The 16,791-nt window shown below is 46.8% G+C and overlaps 1 protein-coding gene across 1 annotated transcript in view; it reads left to right on the top strand.

Annotated features, from left to right (window-relative positions):
* The window catches only part of NR2F2 (nuclear receptor subfamily 2 group F member 2), a gene marked incomplete at its 5' end in the record, with an annotated part of 198,670 nt that overhangs the window by 160,545 nt on the left and 21,334 nt on the right, over nucleotides 1-16,791 (top strand). The window lies entirely within an intron of this gene.

Genomic DNA, 16,791 nt, shown 5'->3' with positions numbered 1-16,791 from the left:
ATCAATGTTTCTGTCTGTCTTTCCCTCTCTCTTCCAGTCTCTGTAAAAATCAATGGAAAAATATCCTCGGGTGAGGCTTAAAAAAAGATGTTAACCTCGGGGTACAGTGGGAAAATAGGGGGCTTAGAGATGGTAGGTAACATGCCTAAGACACACATTTAGAGCCAGGATTCGAACCCAGGCTCTGCCCTGCAAACTACAGCGAATCGGATGATCTCAAATAGACCTGATTTTTTTTTTTTTTTTATAATGGTGAGGGCTCAAAGTAGAGATGAAATCTGGAGTTTGCTGCAGGCTGGGCCTGCGGTCAGTGATACCTGCTCACCTCCAAGGTCTGATCTGGGGATGCCTGAGAGGCCAGAGAAGACCCAGAGAATCATATTAGATACCGTGGTGGAAAGCATGAAGAAAGGACTGATACGCATACTGTCCTATTGGCATGACAGTACCACGTTATATAGTATAATGGCCATGACACCCAGAGGTACAGAATAGACTAGTGACTTTGAAAAGCGTGGCGTCTTTGTGCCCTTCTTTCGTGCATTTTATTTGTTTGTTTGTTTGTTTATTTTTACTGATTTCAGAGAGGAATGGAGAGGGAGAGAGAGAAACATCGATGATGACAGAGAATCATCAATCGGCTGCCTCCTGCATGCTCTACACTGGGGATCGAGCCTGCAACCTGGGCATGTGCCCTGACCGGGAATCAAACCTCGACCTCCTGGTTCACAGGTCGATGGTCAACCACTGAGCCGCACCGGCCGGGCTTTCGTGCATTTTTAAATACTCTAAAGAGGCTCATTGGGTCCAAGATATCCCTTTAAGTGTTGCTACATAAATGTCTGCCGGTCACCGAGGGAGGCGTCTCCCTCACACTGAATGCAAACGCGGTTTGATGCCTGTAGCAGCCCGCCTCTCTCATGCCCGTCTTTCCGAGTTGCTTCCTGGCCACCTCCTGGGATCAGCGGGTTGCAGGACGAGGACAGCGTGGAGAGCGTCAGTTCCTGTTCTTCCTGCTCCAGGGGCAGGATTTCTTCTGAAAACGGGCGGCTTTTTTATTCGCGCGCAGCCTTTTGCACACACGGCCAGGTCTCCATGTGTCGCTGCGCCGCTGTGGGGTGGCTGGGAGCTGTGTGTCTGAGCTGGGGCAGCCCTCGGCCCGCTGAGTGTGATAGCATATCTTCCTCGGGAGATGATGGATATGATACGGGCGATGCGGAATGGAGAGGGCAGGCTGTGGACAAATTCCAAATGACTCGCGACACCCCTTTAGGACGGCCGCTGTCAAGGTATTAGCCCTTTCCACACTCAGCACTCAGCGATCACATTACCCATCCCTCCCTCCTCTCCCCCTCCTCACACATCTCCAGTGGGTGATCGCCTCAGGGGGAGCTAGTGAACACACCCAAAAAGAAACCACTGACCGAAACCGGTTTGGCTCAGTGGATAGAGCGTCGGCCTGCGGGCTGAGGGGTCCCGGGTTCGATTCCGGTCAAGGGCATGTACCTTGGTTGTGGGCACATCCCCAGTGGGGAGTGTGCAGGAGGCAGCTGGTCGATGTTTCTCTCTCATAGATGTTTCTAGCTCTCTATCTCTCTCCCTTCCTCTCTGTAAAAAGTCAAAATATATTTAAAAAAAAAAAAAAAAGAAAAGAAACCACTGGTGAGTTTGCTTCTTTGCGCTCGCCTGTGTTAACACAGGAGGAGAATAGCAAACGTGTTTACATTAGCATGGAAGCCCGGCCGGTGTGGCTCAGTGGTTGAGCATTGACCCAGGAACCAAGAGGGCACCAGTTTGGTTCCCAGGCAGGGCGCATGCCCAGGTTGTGGACTCAGTCCCTGGTAGGGGGCATGCAGGAGGCAGCTGCTCGATTTTTTTTCTCTCTCATCAATGTTTCTCTCCCTCTCCCTCTCCCTTCCTTTCTCTCTAAAAATCGATGAAAACTGTGCCTAGAATATCTTTGGGGCTAATATATTGGGTATATGAGTGGATGAGTTTCCATAGTCTTCCAGACACTGTCTTTAGGGATCTTGTCTTGCTTTATTTTCTTTGTATAATAACTGGTGCCTGATATGTGCCTGCCACTAGTCTAAATGTTTCACTATATTAACTCATTTAACCATCAAAACAACCATAGATGCTACAGTTGCATTATTATGCCCATTTTACAGATGTGGAAACTGAGACACAGACAAACCAACATGCTCAAGGCCACACACCTGTTATATTGGCAGGACCAGGATTTAACCCAGTTCCAGAGACCCTACAGTTAACCACTGCTTATGAGCTAATTGGAGAAAGAAACCCATAACAATTTCCCACATAATCACTAGTGACATCAAAGACCCTAAAACCCCAGAAAGCCTTGGCTTCTGTGATATTTAGATCAATGATTGGGCAAAACTGTAAAAGACACACTAGTCAATTTGTTTAAAAAAAAAAAATGAGACACAGACTCTAAAAGCTACCAGAAAGCCAAGACAAAATGCAATTTAATGGGGATAAACATGAGACATTCTTCAATGCAGTAAACCCCCTTGTGGGAGACCTGGGTGACTGAGATCTGACTCCCCCGTGTGGGGCTCCTCCCTGTCCCCATCGTCTAAAGCCAGTCACGCCCTAACTGGTTTGGCTCAGTGGATAGGGTGTCGGCCTGCGGACTGAAGGGTCCCAGGTTCGATTCCGGTCAAGGGCATGTACCTGGGTTGCGGGCACATCCCCAGTAGGAGATGTGCAGGAGGCAGCTGATCGATGTTTCTAACTCTCTATCCCTCTCCTTCTCTGTAAAAAATAAAATATATATTTAAAAATAAAAAATAATAATAATAAAGCTAGTCATGAGGCCTGGTGGACAGTCCTGGTCACTCTGAGTGTTTTATTTGTCCCTGATCATTTCTTTAAGAGACTCTGGCAGCCTGGCCGGGGTGGCTCAGTGGTTGAGGGTCGACTTGTGAACCAGGAGGTCACTGGTTCAATTCCTGGTCAGGGCACCTGCCCAGGGTGCAGACTCGATCCCCAGTGTGGGGTGTACAGGAGGCAGCTGATCAATGTTTCTCTCTCATCATTGATGTTTCTCTCTCTCTCTCCCCCTCTCCCTTCCTCTCTGAAATCAATAAAAATATATTAGAGAGAGAGAGAGAGAGAGAGAGAGAGAGAGAGAGACTCTGGCAAACCCAGGCAACCCAGGAAAGCAAAACCGCTGTGTCCCCATCATATGGGGAGCTGGGGGGTTTAGCCAGTGAAACAAACGCGGGCGCTTGAGGGCTGGGGAGAAGGAAAGTTGTTGAGTGTGTGTGAAAGTCTGTCATGCGCTAAAGGAAAGAGGTGCCGACGTATTGCTTCTGAGGACAGAATCCAACCCAGGAGAGAGAAGCTCCAGACAGATTTCTGCTTTCATCGAAGGAACCAAACTGCCTAAAAGAAAAGCTCCCAAGAGTGATAACCTTAGGGACCCTGAGCCCTGACCCGTCCCTCTCTCTGGGCGGCTGGCCCTGGCCCACCTGGCGGTCTTCACCCAGACCAGTGGTCGGCAAACTGCGGCTCGCGAGCCACATGCGGCTCTTTGGCCCCTTGAGTGCGGCTCTTCCACAAAATACCACATGCGGGTGCGCGCGTACAGTGCGATTGAAACTTTGTGGCCCATGCACAGAAGTCAGTATTTTGTGGAAGAGCCACACTCAAGGGGCCAAAGAGCCGCATGTGGCTCGCGAGCCGCAGTTTGCCAACCACGGACCCAGACCTTCCTATATGGATGTCGCCTGCCTTGAAGTTACACCTCCTGAAAATTTCTGCCGCGGAGTCTGCCTAGCCAGCTGCCCATCCCAGACCTCTGGGGGAAGTTGGCTGTCTTGTTCTTTAAGATCCTTCAATGGGAAGTTGCCATGACTTCTTTTTTTCTAAATATATTTTTACTGATTTCAGAGAGGAAGGGGGAGGGAGGGAGAGAGAGAAACATCAATGATGAGAGAGAATCATTGTCAGCTGCCTCCTGCACGCCCCTCACTGGGGATCGAACCCGCAACCCGGGCATGTCCCCTGACCGGGAATGGAACCATGACCTCCTGGTTCATAGGTCGTCGCTCAACCACTGCGCCACACCAGCCGGGCCCAAGACTTCTTGATTCTATTCCAGAGCCTTGAATTCCAGAATGTTTTCAAAACCGGTTGTCCCTGTTTCGTAGCTGAAGAAATATCAGAGGGCTGAGTAAGGGCAGAATTAAAGGGAGATACGATCTCCCCTCTCACACCTGGATTCCTTCTTCCCTCTATAGCACCAGCCTTCGCACTGCTACAGAGCGACTCAGTCCTAACCTTATTCTAGAAAATTGGTCTGCTCCCCAGTGGCCCCGGTATCATTTAGCTGAGAGCTTACTATCATCTCTAAGTTAATTTGTGAGTTAATTGTAAGTGTCAGGAGGCTCCGACGCTACAGAAAATGTCCATTATGGAGATAAACCCAGGTTGGAGAATTCCAGAATTGAGCGGGGTTGGGTTTCTGATCGGTTTCTATCAGGAAAATATGTTGCGTGGGAAGGGCCTGGAACAATATCAAATATGAGTGTCCTCCGAGGGCAGCCCTCCACTAAGTGGACACTGGATTCTTGGATAAAAATACTTTCCAAGATTCCATCACCCGCCACCCTCAGAGCCTCAATCACGGTTTCATCTAAATGACCTCCGACCTGTAGAACAGTACACAGAGGCACTCGCTCCCGGCCTGTGCTGCGAGTTTTCCAACTCGCTGATGTGGACGTGGTGGGGAGGGTGGCTCGACGAATCTCTGAACACGTAGGCCCCGCAGCCCATGGGGAGATAAGGCTAGTCTTCCCCGCAGGGCGGCGTCGGGCAGACCAGTCCCATAGCTTCCCCTTGCTGTCTGACCTCTGTGGTTCCTCTCCCCCACCCCCCCTCCCCCACCCCCGCCAAGGCCAAGCCCTGAACAGCAGGATTCTGTTCAGAGATTTAAGATGAATATTTTCCCAAAGTACTCACCTGGGAGCGATCCGCGTTGCACCAAGTGGGGACTGGTCCTTCTTTGTAAAAGGAAACCTCATCTGAAGCCCAAATGATCCAAACCCCTAGCAGCCTCCAAGTTTGGGCCACATGATGGGGCTGGGGTATGTTTGCCCACTTGGCTGTATTGGCCGCGATCTAGGTCTCACCACTCTCAGCAGCATAGCTTCTCCGATACTAACTCCATTCTGTCATTTTTTTAAATATATATTTTATTGATTTCAGAGCAGAAGGGAGAGGGAGAGAGGGACAGAAACATCAAAGATGAGAGAGAACCATGGATCGGCTGCCTCCCTCACGCCCCACACTGGGGACCGAGCCCGCAACCTGGGCATGTGCCCCGATCAGGAATCGAACCGTCATCTCCTGGTTCATAGGTCGATCAATGCTCAACCACTGAGCCACACCAGACGGGCTATCATTTTTACTGATTAACCCACTGCCTACTGAAAAACGGGGTACTATCGGAGTGCAAGGTACTTAAGCAAAAGATGCCAGAAAGCCTTTATTTTGTAACTTCTTTCGCCAAAAATCATTTTCCAGGAGAGGCAGACGGCAAAACCACATCCTGACACATCAGACACAATTAGACTCTCCCTGGGTGAGAAATCCAGGCTCCCAGGGCAGGGATCTGTGTGGTGGGCGTCTTCCTTGGGAGAGAAGATTCAACTCCCCACTCATTGCAATTTCAGGGCAAATAGCAACGGGCTTTTCCTACCTGCTTTTCTCCACGCGCAGACACACGGGTCAAAAGAGGAGTCGGCGTGCGGCTGAAATGTCTGTAATTTACAGTCTCCAGCATGTGGGCCAGGGCCGAACGGCTCTTGGCTACACATTGTAAACAGAACATTGTTGCCTCTTAATCTGGGTAATTGGTCCCAAATGCTGTTGCCACTCTTCAGATCGGATGCTTTACATACTTTGAAAGAACCTGGAACTTCTCTCCTCTGGCAGGGAGAAGTCGGGGGCATAAGTCTGTTTTCATCAACACCGAGACTCCTGTGAACAGCCAGGCAATTTCACTGGGGGGCCTGCTTGGAAGAGGGGGTGTTTACCCGTCTATCGGTGGCTCCCCCATCTGTGGGATGTTTCTTTGACATGGCCAGCTTCTTCAAGAGCCGGGGGGACCGAGCCACCTCCTACGGGATGTCAGCCAGGTTGCAGAAGCGGGGCTTTGCCTCATCCCAGTGTAATGTGTTCTTATCGCTACGTTCCTTGAGGGTAACGCAGCCTAATGAAATCTGGCTGAAAACCAGTTGTTCGGTGACCTCGTCTTCAGGGCAAAGCCATGGGGATGTTGTGAGAGAAAAGACAGGGTGGTATTCTGGGAGGGGTCCAGGCTGAGGGAGGACCCTGGGCCCGTAACAATCTCCCTGAGCCTCACTTTTCATATCTGCAAAGTGGACATAACACATCCCTTGCAAACTCATCATGAGGATGAAATGAGAAAGTGACTATACAGGTTATGAGGACCCTGGCTGGTTTGGCTCAGTGGATAGAGCATTGGGCTGCAGATCTAGGGGTCCCGGGTTCGATTCTAGTCAAGGGCATATACCTTGGTTGCTGGCTCCTCCCTGGCCTGGGCCCTGCTTGGGGCTCGTGCAGGAGGCAGCCAATCGATGTGTTTCCCTCACATCGATGTTTCTCTCTTTCCCTCTCTCCCTAAAAGTCAATGGAAAAATATCCTTGGGCGAGGATTAACAATAAATAAACAATAACAAGATAAAGGTTACGAGGGTATTACACATACTATTCTGATGGAAGCATTTTTGAAACCCTATTCCTGAAGCCTGTTTTCCTGCTTGGACTACACAGGTCAGGGCACACATTTCTGCTCCTGGGGGAGTGCCGGTTTGCGCCCTGGCGTTCCAGGAAAACATACCCTTGCTCATGGGTCCTGCAAGGCCAGGACCAAGTCCGAGTTCCCGTCATTTGCTCTTCTCTTAGACCTCCTCCTCACGTCTCCCCGCTCTCCCTGGTGGCACTGTCAGGCCTTCGTTGCCCTCCTGAATACTTCTAGGATGGCCTTGAGCTCTGCCTTAGCCACCCCTCCTCTGAGGTCCACCTCGCTCGCTCCTTTGACCTTTCCTCCCAAGGCACACTCCCGCCTGTCATTCCTGTCCTTTTTCTCTTTGAATTCCACTCGGTTTATCTCTGCCCCTGCTGCCCTGTGTGGCCTGCATAGGTGGCATTCCAAGGGGAGACGGGCAGAGGCTTCTGGGAGATTCAGGACGCCAGCTCCCTCCTTCTGGGTAGGAAGGTGAGGCAGGAATGAGCATTCTCTCCCTCGGCTTCTCCCATCACAGTTACTGCTCGCTGTTTCCAGAGTTTAAACAAAAAAATTGGGAAACGTCTGCCTCATTCCGAGTGTGTAGCGGTGTGTTCCCGGGATAACACCGTGACCGCGTTCGACAGAGATTCCAGAACAAGCCATCCCGGGGCTCAGCTCCCTTAACGAGCAGGGTAGCCTTGGACCAGTTACGTCACTTCCCGGGCTAGTGCTCTTCAGCCGCAGAATGGAAATAGCAGTGTTTGCTGCCACTGCTTTTATTTCGTTAAATGTATTTTTATTGATCTCAGAGAGGAAGGGAGAGGGAGAGAGAGAGAAACATCAATGAGGAGAGAGAATCATGGATCGGCTGCCTCCTGCACGCCCCATACTGGGGATCGAGCCCACAACTCGGGCATGTGGCCTGACCTGGAATGGAACCATGACCTCCTGGTTCATAGGTCGGTGCTCCACCACTGAGCCACACCAGCCGGACTGCCTGCTACTGTTACAGTCAAATTAATTGAATTAAGACAGAGTTTAAAACAGTAAGCACTCAAGAAATATTCATCAATATTTATCTAGGTTCTCCTTGATTAAAAAAACAACAAGCATACATATGCCCCAGCCAGATACTCAGCTGGTGGGAGCATCATCCTGACACACCAAGGTTGTGGGTTTCATCCCTGGGTCAGGACACATACAGGAATCAACCAATGACTCTCTCCCTCTCCCTTTTTCTCGCTCTAAAAAAATCAATTTAAAAAATAATTTTAAAAAATGTTTAAAAAGAACCAACCAGCCGTGACTGGTTTGGCTCAGTGGATAGAGCATCGGTCTGTGGACTGAAGGGTCTCAGGTTTGATTCCAGTCAAGGGCACATGCCCGGGGTTGTGGGCTCAATCCCCAGTAGGAGGCATGCAGGAGGCAGCCGATCCATGATTCTCTCTCATCATGGATGTTTCTATCTCTCCCTCTCCCTTCTTCTCTGAAATCAATAAAAATATATATTTTTAAAAAAACAGTGAATGCATAAATAAGTGGAATAACAAATGGATGTTTTTGTCTCTCTCTGTCTCTCTCTCTTCAGTCACACACACACATGCATGTACACACATACATGCACACACAAACACACAAAACCCTTATGTATCCTTAACTGTCAGTGTCCTCACTGGGCTCTCATATGCGGTCACCTTTCCACATACGTCATTGGAAATTTGCTTCATACACTGTCCTTCCCACACTTCAGAGTGTTACAGGAGGTATGAACTCAAATAGGCAAAAACAGCCATTTCAAACACATCTTGTAGTTCTCTCCTCCCAGCCCCTCATCTATCCATCATTAGCTATAGTGGGATGAAAGCTTTCTTATTTATGAACCCCAAACACAACTGTAGTTTACCCTAAACGGAGCGAGTCTGGGTCCGGTTTGGGGAAACCTGGTTTGAATTTTCGTTCAACCTCCTTCGACTCCTAAGCACCCAACGAGGATTTATCGTTTCAGGCGGGTACCAAGCGAAATTTGCTAAGTTCATCTGAGTTTTCCTTTGGGTTTGTCATTGCAATGAACTCGAATTGCATGCAGCCTTAATCCTTATATTTATGGGTTTTCTGCCATTTTCACCTCAGTGGATAAAAAAAAATTTTATTAAAAATTGAGACTTGCTGGTTAGTATTTGAGCACATTGAAATACTCCAGAATGTATACATTTCTGTCTCGAGAGTAAATTAGGGAAATATACTCCTGGTAACATGTGCTTTAATGAGTCAAGCTATTTTTGCAACTTATCACCTTTATTTCATACCCTGTATATTAGACAGGAAATTCCAAATGATCGTTAACAGAAAGGATTTCTTTCTGCCAACACGGAAAGATCTACAGTGCCTCCTCTTTTCATCCTGGCTCAGTTAAACTGTGACTTTAAAAATCAAATTTGTAATATTTAAGCTGTCTCCATTTTTGCGTTGCATCCCCCAGAAGTCAGGCTCCCAGACTTTAAGCTAGCTAATTTTCTCAAATTATATGCTAGAGGTTGGGGAGATTTCAGGCTGCATCTTGTACGTCCAAATGATAGGTTCACAGTTTGTGATTGACGATCTTGTTCATATAAGTGATGTATGCCCATTAGATCAGCGGGCCTTCTGGGATGAGAAGATGAGGCCAAAGTGAGCTTCGAGAAATTTCTAACGCCTCCGCTTGCGGAAATATAGGCAACATGCTTCCAGTTTAATTATAAGACAAATAATCTTTTAAATAACTTAATATGGAGATTAATATATCAGTGAGCTCTACAAAGATTTCTTGCCTAAAAGGACATTTTTCCTTCCAACAGTTAAGTGAAAGCTTTGTAGTTCTATTACTTTGAATATTTACTTTTTAAATATAACTAAACAAAGTTATTCTGGGATGATTTTTATTCTTAAGAAATATGCACTGAGTAAAATTCCCCCAAACAGTCCTGATAGCGTTTGATAAATTGACTTCATTTATATTAGTTAAAAAAATTAAAATCTGAAAACACACAAAAGTCGGGAGGTTTTTTTCCCCTTCTTCTCATCTGTAGTCCCCAGACGAATGCTCACAAAAATAAACTTTACAACATCTTGGAGCATCTCAAAGAACCCGGTCAAGGTTTGTCTTGGCCGGAAAAGAAAGCAGTTTTGCTATTCAAAAAGTTGGCCTCCCTCTCTCAGTCCCCACAAGGGCAAAGCCAGCTAATCTTAGATGGCGATTCTAATTAATTCTGTAATCCAAGTTAGTCCTGCATCATGTTTTAAAATATGATCAAACAGTAGGGACCGAGGGAAAAAAAAAAAAGAGGCCGTTTCAAACATACCTCAAAATAGAAAAACTGAACATTTTTTAAGGGGACTTTTCTGTGTCTAAATTAGAGGTTGCAAAGATGTCTTCATGTAACAACAACAAAAAAGTCCAGTGAATGTCAGCTTTCCGTGGGTAAGTAAGTATTCCAGGTGTCATCGTAGACAGCAGAGCAGCTAGCTACGGCTCTAACACACACACAGCCAGCAACCCACCCTCGCACACGCATGCGCACACACGAACATACCCCACGAAACCTGCCCAGGCCCTGCCTGGGCTGCTTCTGACGGGCATATTGTGAGCCCTGGCGAGAATTGTAATCTACACGGTTTGAAAATAGGGGCCTTTTAAATATGCTGCCTACAATTTGTGATGGTCATCGCGAAAATGCCGCTCCATTATCCTTCTCCATTCGGAATGAATGAAGCTACTTAATTTCAGGCCATACTTGGTGAGGTCAGCACGGAAGGGGGGGGGGGTGAGGGGGGGGCGGGGGGGGGGTGCCCGCTAGACATCGCTAATCTCTTTCAGCTGAGAGTGATGAATTAAAGATGAAGCCTGCTTTTGCAGGCCTAATTTAGAATGTATATCAAAAAAAAAAAAAAAAAACCTACAGCAAATAATACTCCAGCCGACAACAAAGGAAAACTTGCTCTCTCGGGCTCCCCGGGCTGTGCGGGTTTGCAAGACATTTTCTGGCCTCTCCGGCAATCCATCCAGCTGTGATCGGGGGAGCCCTATCAGGGAAATCGAGCCCTCTCTCGCACACGGCCATGTGGACAAAAAGTGGTATTAAAGGGAAGAAAGAAAAAGCGAAAACAAAAGACAACAATCGGATTGGATCCCTTGTGTATTAAAATTCCACGGACACATTAGCTTCTTCTTCTTCTTCTTCTTTTTTTTTTCTTCTTTTTTCCCCCCTCCCAGGACTGACAAAAATCCCAAATTAGCAATACCTATATTCGAGCAGCGACCACCCAGCTCCCCGCGGGGGCATTTCAAAGCAACACGCTAAATGAGGCGGCCCGTTGTTTTTAAAGCAGATACCCTAATGAGGCTGATTAGGTTGTGCCATGTGTCTGTTTTGAAAGCCAATAGAGATTGACCAGGTAGATAATGCGATAGCTTTTATGAAGCCAAGAAAGAGATTGTAAGACCGCATGTGCCTCCCGGCCACGGTGTTGTGATGAAAGTCAATGCTAAACCAACTTCCCCAGTTGTGAAAGGGGAGGGACTCCCTGATGTCAATTCTACAGAGAAGAAGGAATTAGTCATAATTTCTCAAAGAGAACCACTCCAGCCCGGCCTGCGTGGCTCCGTGGTTGAGTGTCGACCTATGAACCAGGAGGTCACGGTTCGAGTCCCCGTCAGGGCACAGGCCTGGGTTGCGGGCTCATCCCCAGTGTGGGGTGTGCAGGAGGCAGCCGATCAGTGATTCTCTCTCATCATTGATGTTTCTATTTCTCTCCCTCTCCCTCTCCCTTCCTCTCTGAAATCAATAAAAATATATTGAACATAAAAAAATAAAAAAGATAACCCCCTCAGGACAGCAGAAAAGGTGGCTTACCCCCAAGACTGGAGAAGTCACCCTGCAAAAATGATTTCCCTCCCAAGAGAAGCCTGGCATGGTAACGTGCACCATCCCCGATGGGCAGCCACCACGGAGCCCGACTCTGTATCCCAGTAGCCCTCATTAGAAAAAAAGCTGCTTCGAATTAGGTCCAATCTACACGCTGAATCAATCTTTCATCCCTTTGATTGCTTCTGAAAATATTTATATTTCTTAATAATGCACATTTTGTCTCGCAACTTCTGATTAAACCCAGACAGGGGTTCCCATCGCCGGCGGTGGATGTGGGAGGGTGACGTAGAACGGTAAAAGGAAGATTTAAAAAAAAAAACCCGATTTTTTTTTCCCCATTGGGGAGCCATTAGGCAGTCCAGATCTCGCATTTGGGGCTGTGGAGTGTCCAGGGAGGGTGGTAATAAATATAGATCGGACTATCGGAGTGGCCTCGTGGAGATGAGGGAATATTCTTATTCTTGTGCGATTCTTCATTGCGGTTTTGACTCTCTGGTTAGCTTACTCGATTTTATGAAAAATGATGGTGGGAGAGATGTAGGAAGATTTCATATTACAACCAACAATAACACATACAAGGCAAAACTAGAGCAATAGCTATAATCTGGACATGACATAGTGTGGGGGGATGTTTGGGGGAGTGGGGTGGGTTCTTGGTTTGGGGGCCAAGAGAAAGAGGGTGTAGTTTAGGGGTGGGCAAACTTTTTGACTCAAGGGCCACAATGGGTTCTTAAACTGGACCGGAGGGCCGGAACAAAAGCATGGATGGAGTGTTTGTGTGAACTAATATAAATTCAAAGTAAACATCATTACATAAAAGGGTACGGTCTTTTTTTTTTTAGTTTTATTTTAGTTTTATTCATTTCAAACGGGCCGGATCCGGCCTGCGGGCCGTAGTTTGCCCATGGCTGGCTAGTTTCACCTTTGTCACCAAAGAGCTGGGGGATTGACATTCCGTCAGTCACCTGATCTCTCCAGGCCTCAGATTTTTCCTCTTGCCTTTTTTTTTAAATATATTTTTATTGATTTCAGAGAAAAGGGGAGAGGGAGAGAGGGACAGAAACATCGATGAAGAGACAGAATCATTGATCGGCTGCCTCCTGCACACCCCACAATGGGGATCGAGCCCATCACCCAGGCATGTGCCCTAACGGGGAATTGACCCGTGACCTCCTGGTTCATAGGTCAACATTCAACCACTGAGCCACACTGGCTGGGCTCCTCTTGCTTTTTACCTGGGAAATAAGTAAGGCAAACTAATTTGGTGAGTTTTCAAGGCTCTGGTTTCTCTTAAGAACTGCCACGGGCTGAAATACTCCGTGGGCTCTGGAGGCCGAGGGGAAGCCAGCGGAGCCCCTATCCCATGTCCCCTGGCCAGTCTGTGAGACAGAAACCACCCCTTCTCCACATGCCCCCACATCCTCAGGGGTGGCGTGGCCTCTCTGGGCCACTGCCTCCTCTTAGAACAGTGGTTCTCAACCTCGGCTGCACATTAGAATCGCCTGGGAATCTTTTTAAAATCCTAATTCCTGGGCCACATCCTCCAGAAATTCTGTTTCTTTGTTACTCATGTTGTGGCCCCCACCCCATAACAAAGAAACAGAATTTCTGGAGGATGAGGCCCAGGAATCAGGATTTTAAAAAGATTCCCAGGCGATTCTAATGTGCAGCCAAGGTGGAGAATCACTGTCTTAGAAGGAAGCACCCCAAAGCAACAGTTGCCTTTGGCACACCACCCCATTTTACAGATCAGGCAAATAAAGGCCAGAGAGGCCGAGCCCAGACTTGGGAGCCAGTAAAACTACAGTTTAAACCCAGGCCTCCCAAACCGAGCTCTATTGTGCTGTGACACACTGGCCCAGATTTTTAAAGAAAGGAACCTGGGAGACCTAGGCCCAGATTTTTAAATTCCAAAAATAAGTGGGATTTCTTGTGACCACTCAGTGCAATTGGAAACGGGGCATCGGATGGGCAGTGGCTCCGAATTCAGACTTCCTGTATTTGAATAACGTGTCCGCAACTTGGCGGCAACGTCACCTTCAGGCAAGTCCCTAAACTCCATGAGTATTGTTTTTTTTTATCTTAAATAATGGAAGTAATAACAGTATCCTCCTTGGAGAGTTGTATAGAGATTAAATAAAGTAACATGTTTACCATAGTTCTGATATATAGTAAATGTTAGTTGCTGTTAATATCACCATCATCTCCTTCATTTACATAATTACTGGAGTAGGAAGACCCTGAGCTCAGCCAGCGTGGCTCAGTGGTTGAGCATCGACCTAGGAACCAGGAGGTCACGGTTCGATTCCCGATCAGAGCACATGCCTGGGTTGTGGGCTCGATCCCCAGTGTCAGCGTGCAGAAGGCAGCCAATCAATGTTTCTCTCTCATCATTGATGTTTCTCTCCCTCTCCCTTCCTCTCTGACATCAATTAAAAAAGTTTTTAAAGAAAGGAACCTGGGAGACCTAGGTACAAATTCTGACTGTGTTCCTGTTACCCCCATGGCCTTGGATAATTCTCTGAGCCTCAAAATGGGCATTCAGAATATCTGCATGTACAGGAATTTAGTAAAAATCGCATGCATCAGGCATGGGCAATGGCTTTTTAAACCCTATGAAAATACAGGGTTGGTGGTTTATTACAAGATTATTCTTCCTACATTGAAAGGTCTATGAGTGCTTAGAAGAGATGTTACCACTCATCTGTTTCTGAAACAAACCACCTTCAAAATGAGATACACCCAACACCGTTCAGTCAGAAAAGAAAACAAGCATGTTCTTGGTTGTCGTCATTCCTTTCATCCTGTTCTACTGTTCTCTACCTGAACTTGCCGTTCTCTCATAGTTGTATTTTACGAGAGAATTCGATGACAACTGGGTCAAGGGGCAGGGTTCAGAACGGGAAGATGCAGCCCCCTCTCCTCTCTGCCTTCCAGGAAAAGAGAGAAATATCTCAGAGGAAAGAAAACACATTTTATGAAACATTAAATGGTGGCTTCCAAGTGGCTAAAATGCTGTCAGACTTTGCTGTTTACCAGCTGTCCCTGGTACGAACTTAAAAACATATTCGTTATTGCCAGTGGTTGGGCGTCGACCTAGGAACCAGGAGGTCACGGTTCCAATTCCAATCAAGGGCACATGCCTGGGTTGTGGGCTCAATCCCCAGTGTGGGGCCTGCAGGAGGCAGCCGATCCATGATTCTCTCTCATCACTGATGTTTCTCTCTCTCTCCCTCGCCCTTCCTCTCTGAAATCAAGAAAAATATAATTTAAAAAACATGTTCATTATTGAGATGTCATTTTGTTTAAGCTACAGAAGCATCGGGGTGAGGAATTGTTTTCGGAGCGGGATTATTAAAGAGTTTGGGGCCCAAAGGTGTGTGTCTATTTTAAAAAGAAATTTTCTGATTGCAGATAACTCCTCAATTTGATTTAGCGTCGAACGATAGTGATGGGGTTGATAAGGGAGCATTCATCGGTAATTCATCTTGCGCCGGTAGAAATTCACAGCAAAGCATGCTTTCCCAACAGTGACAAGCCCTATTAATCTTCCCGAGACACATTTCAATAGGTGTCCCCATCTGTGGCCGACATCTAAACACTCTGGCATCACCGGCGACTCGGGGACACCTTCCTTTCAAGCTGCACCCGCGCGAACGTGATTCTAGATTGTCCTCCATTTTTTAGCCTAATTCTCTCTCCTCCTTCCATTAGCCTCCTTGCCTGGGTTTTCTGCTCCTATGTCACGGCATTTCCAAGAGATCTCTCAGAGCTTCGGGTTCATGGAGATGCTCCCTCTCCCGCAAGGTTAGCCACCAACATCTCGACAAAATAAAATGGCCAGGATTCCAGGGGAGGGTTTAGGGGAAAGGGAGAGGCCGCCACATCCACTTCCTATGCACAATGCAGTTTTTCACCTTCACCTGGGATGCTAATTTCAGCGCAGGGACTGCTGGGAAGAAGAGAGGCATTTCGGAAGAGGGGATGGAGGAAAAGAAACGCCCTGTGTTTCAACATCCAAAGGCCACTGCATCTGGCCGGGCCCTCCAACACAGAAGGAAACAGAGCAACCACTTTAGGGAGAGATGGTGGCACTCAGATGGCCTGGTGGTGCCCGCAGCAGCTCTCTCTGGCTGCCAGGTCAGTCCAGGTGAGAAACGTGGAGCGTGCGCTTTGTTGAGCTATTTTCAACCTCCTCCTTTTGGTCTTGCAAAGAAATAAAATTCACACCGCGTTTTTCTTGGGCACTTTCAGAATCTTACCAAAGACAAAACGCCTTGACACATGCTCATTTTTGGAAAGATTAGGCACAGCTATATAATGAATAATATAATAAATATAATATAGCATAATATAATATAATATGATATAATTTACATATATCACATATATCAAATATAATATAATATAATATAATATAATATAATATAATATAATATAATATATAACCATCCGATTTTTTTAACTTAATTTGACTTTTCTGTCCCTGTGTGATGTGAAATATACATGTTACTAGCACGAGTACGTGTATCCATTTATGTGACCAAGAAAGACATTCTCCAAAACGTCTCCTCATACAAATTATTTTCCCCGATGATCACGGGAGTTTGTCCTAGATCTCAGGAACCTGATTGTCGGCGGCAGGTTTAAATGTACCATATTAATAACTTGTTATCCAAGACAAATTAAGTCCTTATGTGTCAAAAGCACTCGGCACTGGATTATCTACAAGACAAGTATTTATTGAATAAACGTTGAGTCCAATTTCATTTTAATGTGACTGACTGTACGTTCCGGCCTCTTAGGCAGAGATAAAAACACTCAGACCTATGACTGTGTTGCAACATTACACCTAACTTGTCTGGTTCTATTACTGTCTCCTAACTTAGTATATGGAAAGAAGGCATTTTTTTTTCTTTCTTTTTTTTTTCTTTCTTCTTTTGGTCGTGGTTGTTCTGAAGAGCAAGGGGGAGAGATAGAAAACGGGCTGGCATTCAGCCTAAAGAGAAATCATTGAAACAAATTAATCCTATGCCGTTTAAATTGACATGGTAATCCATCATCAGAGAAGGCAAACTCTGAAAGCAATCTAGTCCTTGCCCT

This window comes from Myotis nattereri, assembly GCF_964212035.1.
Source record: "Myotis nattereri genome assembly, chromosome: 21".
Taxonomy (NCBI): domain Eukaryota; kingdom Metazoa; phylum Chordata; class Mammalia; order Chiroptera; family Vespertilionidae; genus Myotis; species Myotis nattereri.
Note: the sequence above shows the minus strand (reverse complement) of the source record. Positions and strands in the feature narration are given on the sequence as shown.